This window comes from Anopheles gambiae, chromosome 3 (assembly GCF_943734735.2).
Source record: "Anopheles gambiae chromosome 3, idAnoGambNW_F1_1, whole genome shotgun sequence".
Taxonomy (NCBI): domain Eukaryota; kingdom Metazoa; phylum Arthropoda; class Insecta; order Diptera; family Culicidae; genus Anopheles; species Anopheles gambiae.
In genome coordinates this window covers 68,494,010-68,500,364 of record NC_064602.1, presented here as the reverse complement: position 1 = coordinate 68,500,364, position 6,355 = coordinate 68,494,010, and positions in this window count along the sequence as shown.

Below are 6,355 nucleotides of genomic sequence, written 5' to 3'. Positions count from 1 at the left end.
TCCTTCCATCGTAAATTACATGCAGATCTGGGCGCGTTCACCATCTCCAGCACAATCAAACGCTCGTCCCGCCTCACCAAAGTACTGCTCCCTCTCATCGTTTGCATCAATCTCACCCACCACCCGTATGGAATGAAAGGATATTGAAGCGTTATCGTACTTGCAAAGACTTGCTTCCTTCCCGCCCCACGCGCCATCAGTCAAATGCAATTTCAAACGGCTCGGGTAACATTTGCTATGCGCTGCAGTAGCAACATGCACGTTTGCCAGCCCAAGAGAGCTTGCAGCTGGAGAATTTTACATATTGTCATCGGGGCGTCATCACCCGCCGAGCTTGGCACCCGAATTTCGCACCCGAATCGAACGCACCACGGGTAATACGATTCCGGGCACGATGTGGTACGTTTGATTGAAAGCGTAAATATTGTAACGAACGAACATTCCGGCGAGGTGTTGAAGACGTCTGGTGGCTGTGGAAACGGTGCCGACTCTGCGGCTGATTCTGTCCGCGCGGCTACACGAGGTGAAATATACAGCGAAATGAACTATTTGACAGGCGAAATATCTGACGGATAAAGCATCACAGCAACCAGCTGATGTGCAATGTAAACAAATAACGTGCACAAAATCGTAATTAAATCCATTAAATAACTTCAATATCGAGTACTTCGTCAATTTTCAGTCAACAGTTCATAATTTCTTCTAATTAGGGAATGTTCTACTTATGAATATATTATTTTTAATAGAATTTCGAAAGCGGATGTTGTGTCTCCCCCAACCCTTTAGCTGTACCTGTCAGATATTTCACCTGTCAAATAGTTCATTTCGCTGTATATTTCACCTCATGTAGCCGCGCGGTGTCGCCCAAATCACCCAACATTTGCACATAGAGCAGTGCACACGTGCAGAGTGCAGTTTCGCTAGTGCCACATTCCTTTGTTGGAAATAATCAATTCTAGCTGGAAACTTAATTTAGAACGAAGCTTTCTATGACTGCTGATGCATTCTTTGAAAGTCTTGAGATATTTGAAGAAATAAGAACGATAACAAAACTATATATAAATCAGTTATTTATGTTGTCAAAAATATGGAAATGATGTAAACTGAAATTAAAGGGTGTAAAATACGTATGTAAAGCATGAGAACACTACAAATAAAATAGAAGAAATACAAATATAAAAGAAGAAAAAAGAAGAAAACCTAAAAAATAAAACAGAAAAAAAGAAATTAATAAACGGGAATCAAGGAACATACTAAATTCCCCATAAAACTCTAAAGAAACTGATAAAAAAGTAACTTGAAAGTGCATTCGTGGAATCAACAACAAAAAACACAAAATATACAGTAACACATAAAAAATAAAGAAAAGCTATCAATATTCATTAAACATTCGAAGAAGAAAAACATAAAACGCCAGTTGTTTGCTTACAATTAATTTCTCCTTCTTTAAATGGCCACTTTCCTATGCACTTACCTGCCGCACCTTTTATGCAGGTTGCGGTGCAAACACTCAACACACATTGCGTAGTGCGTTTAAACAATTTGTTCCCTATTGTTTATGTTGCCGTCCCTTCCCATTGCCTCCCATTGACACTGCGCACTCTGATCGCTTGATGGCTGCGTTTTGCAACTTTTCACCATCGCAGCACGAAAGGTGTCAACTTACGCGCCCGCCTTTGGCTGTCCTCTGGCTGCTCGGAACACGGGTAAAAGCTGTTTGCCAAATCAACACCGCCGCTGCTGTTGCTTCTGCCAAGGGATGCTGTCTCACTGTCTTGCTGGCTCTTTTCGCGCCCCGTTTGCTCTGTTTACCATTCAAACGGTGTCGAATTGAAAGCGATGACATACACACAACCAGCCCTGTAGATGCTGCTGAGGCTGCCGCTGCTGCTGCTGCTTCCAACCAGGGAAGAGCCAACGAAAGGACCAGGTTGGTCATGTTTATTGTGTTGCGTTAGCTGTTTTTGCCGCCAGTCCGTTCGGGCTCTCGGGGTCCCTCGTTGGTAGGGTCGAGGCGGCATACCTTTCTTCACCCGTTGACGGTGACAATCATCTTGGCAAATACCGTGAAACATGTTGCACTCCCTGCTTCCCGATGGCTTCCTTAAATATGCATGTATCTTTCACTTGCCCGGGCCCCTGAATTGGAACCCCCACACCCGCGCGCACCTCGAAGGAGGGGTTGACTTTTCGCCACCTTCGTGTGAATTAAGAATGATGTTTATTCATGATCCGCCGTGGTTAACGCCACATTGCAAGCATATCTCCGAGGCACTCCGTCGGCGGGCGAAACCTCATGGGAATTACAATGTTTCCCTCTGAGCTGGGTCGAGTGGGCTGCCCCCTTTTTTCGCTGAACAAACCACGTGTTGGGGGTGGTGTTGAAGTTTTAGCGAATGCTTTCTACTGTTTTGGGCCCGGTGTACACTGATATGCTGCCCTGCCTTTGGAGCTGGAACATGATTTATGTGCACGATCCTTCTTCTAAACTCACTTTCTTCCTCACCACATATGGAAGGTGTTAAAAGTGTCGGCTTTCGTGTCGGCTGTTGACGGTGAATGAATTCGGGCGCACATTAAGATAATTCCGGGCACAAAAACAGGGCCGCTCAGCGTGACATTTCATGGCATTGCTATTGTTAGCACAAGAGTGGCACGAGCGAAATTGCTGAAGGTTTTTGCTGCTTGTGAGTATGACGTTTGTGACAATTTTCTTGGTAGAAACATTGATGAATGATGTGCCCAAAGACCGTTCGGGTACGGTAACGAATTGCCCATCTGTTTGCTTCGCAAGCAATCACAACCTTCGCTTCGTCCTTCCAGCCAGACACACGTCAAACACGAACGGATTGGTTTGTGTGTGTGTTTATTTGGCCATCGCATTTCGCAAATACCTGCCAAAATTTCTTTCTCTCACTCTCTTTCTCCTATTTCATTTAACTATACTCTCTCTAACTCGTCTCTCTCTCGTGTTTTGTCCATCCGTGACCTTGGTATTATACTCGACAGTCGTCTTAACTTTAAACTGCAGCTTGATGAGGTTCTACTAAAAGCTAATCGAACTCTTGGGTTTATTTTACGTTTTACCTCTATTTTTAGAGATCAAAGCTTCTTAAGAAACCTTTATTGTGCTCTGGTAAGGCCTCTTCTTGAATATGCTAGCATCATCTGGAATCCTCCTACTATTGATGGCTGTTCGAGAATTGAAAGCATTCAGCGCCTTTTTACCAGGGTTGCTTTTCGTCGTTTGTTTGGTGCTGCCTCACTACCTCCCTATGAAACGCGATTGCAGTTATTCAATCTTCACTCTTTAAGCTTCCGCCGCCAAGTGTCTCAGGCATGTTTTATTGGTGGCTTATTACTTTCTGATACTGATGCTCCTGATTTACTCTCGTCCATCTCGTTGTATGTTCCCTCTCGTTCCCTTCGTCCTCGTGATCCTCTGTCAATTGAAACACGTCATACTCTCTATACTTTCAATGATCCTATTCTATCCTGTTTCAGGTTGTTTAACCACTTTTACTATCTCTTTGATTTCGACTCCTCTCTCAACTCTTTCCGTAACCGTATTTTTTCTTCTAATTCTCTTTAATTATTCTTCTAAGTTTCATTAAGTTTTGATAGTCTCTACGCTCTACCTTTGTTTTTTTTCTTTAATTTTTTTGCTAGGTCTAGACTAGTTTAGTTAGGCTTAGTTTTTCATGAATTATTTTGTTTATTTGTTAGGGTTTATTTAGTTTTAAGTCTGCCTTATTTAGCCTTGATGGCGGATATTGTATTAATAAATGAAATGAAATGAAATGAAATGAAATGAAAATCAATCGTCTTATTGGAACGGCATCCTTTGGTGCCGGCAGGAGAACTATATTCGTATAATTCCATTAAGCTGGCCCAATGCCAACACACACAAACACATCCAAGATCGAGTTTGGCATTCGCAAACTGGTTGTTTGATTATATTATGTTTCAATTACGGCTCGGCTCGTGATGCTTGCGGAGGAAGGTTGTAGTGGTCCTGGATGGTGGCCTCCCAATTTACACTCATTACCGCGTTTTGTGTGACGTGTCGGCTGCAAACGGATCGATGATCAATGCTGTTGTGCATTGTGTTTTATTTTTGGAATTCATCTCGCTGCTGTCTCGCTGTTTTGAAAGCAAAACAAAAAACACTTGGTTCTGGTTGAGGACTGCAAGGTTGGAGATTGCTGCTGCCGTTGCAGTGATGCAATTGAAGATGAGCGAAACGTGCCTTTCTTGTCATCGGGGGTTTTGCTGCAGTTGTACTTGAAGCTCACACGGAATGGCCGAGATAAGGAGGAGATCTCTATCTTCGAATGCAATTTTTGCTGACAAACGAGTTCGAGTTGCTTCAACTGAGGCTGCTTTAAGATGAAGGGTGTTTACTGATTTTTATTCGACTTTCATAAACCTTTTAATAGATACAGGGTTTTCGAGGATTATATAGACATGTTCAGCGAGTTGTAGATTCGTTTAGGCATATAATAGACTCTTTCAGCGAGATATAGAATTGTTCGGAAGTAGGCGTTGACATGTTCGGTTATACTGTAGAGCTGTCACTCTCGTACCCTTTGGAATGCAGCTTGCATCATTCTCATCAGAAGGTAAACAAACGGTTTTCGTAAAAATATGTTTGTTTTAACTAATTCATATATTAAACAGCTTGGGGAATGATTATTAGCTACTTTTAAGACTTTTAAGGATGAAAAATTGAACCCTGCGGCACAGTGTGTAAACAAAACAAATGACAGCACTACAGAATCGCTGAACATGTCAACGCCTACTTCCGAACAATTCTATATCTCGCTGAAAGAGTCTATTATATGCCTGAACGAATCTACAACTCGCTGAACATGTCTTTATAATCCTCGAAAAGCCTGTAAAAGAGCATAAATATATTTTCAAATTTAAAGATCCCACTGCTAAGTGGGATAACAAACCCGGGATAAATATATGTTGTTAGTAGATCTGGATGTTTTGTATTGAACAAGAATGTGATATTCTATTTTGCCTTGCAAATTGATAAAACTTTGCATTAGCTTCCGTTCAATAGTTTAATGCTTTTCTAAAAACTTCCTTGGGCTGGTATAGTAAATTAGCTGCCGTAATGTACGTACGACAGCAATGTTAAATATCATCCATTAAAAAAATCATAAGATAGTGAATTTAAATAGTTATTTATATGTTGCAAAACCTTGCAAATACTAATATATCTTCAAAATTAGCCGCAAACAAAATCATAAGTAAAATCAAACCACAAAAAACAAAGTCGTATTACTTTAAAAACGAACCAAGTTAATAAAATTAAAGCATTAACACTAGTATTTAACGGTTTATGACAGGTCCTGCTTTACTTACGATCAAAACTTATTTTAAATATTATCTACGAATATATTATTGTTTTAAAATTTACATCTATGAAAAAGCTTCAAAATAATGTTAACATCCCAGCTAAGATTTATACTTTATACTCTTTATATAGAGATTTATATTATTGAAAATTTGCTCAAATACATTTTCACTATCCTATAAATATGCATTGCAGTTCTCAAAACTTGTAATTCAAATGCCTGCTTTTTAAAATAACTTTGTACTTTACTGTAGGGATAATTCCCTTATACAATAATACTATTAGAAGAAGTAATATGGCCTATACTTCTGTCAAATTGATAATTATAAAATATGATGTAACTTGTAAAGTTGCGAAAAGTGCATTTTGATTTTTAAACACAAGCTTTATAATATGTCATTCTACAATGTGTAGTACTAGGGAATTCATGCATATTCTAAACTCTATGATTTTTATCATGTTGAAGACAAACATTTTATTTATTAGAATTTTTCTTGTTATAGTTATTCCCATAAATTTCATAAAAAATAATAATTAATGTAAATATCAATTTACTTTACGGTGCACCATTTTAATGGTCATTAAATAACCTTTCTAAAACACTATTCTTTTTCAAAATCAAAGCAATGCTTTTCGAAATATTGTATTTGAAAGATTTCATTTTATTTCCCTAAATTTTCCTAAACGTGAATGATTTGAAACATTTTTTAAGCTTGACATTTTTTTCTTTGCAATCCACGGCGTTTAGAACCCTATTTTGCGTTTCTTAATGTAATAGTATCTACTTTAAATCAAATATACTACCGGCATTAAAGCATTCTTTGCGATCTGCTTCCACTGTGCACTGTGCGTTCACTAATTTAAAGTTTTTTTTTACCGTAAGTAAACTGTATAAAAAACTTCCTCTAATTATCAAACATGCTCAAAGCTGTTTTCCACGGAACACATGCTTCATAATAAAGCTGCGTCAGTGCGGGCAAACATCGC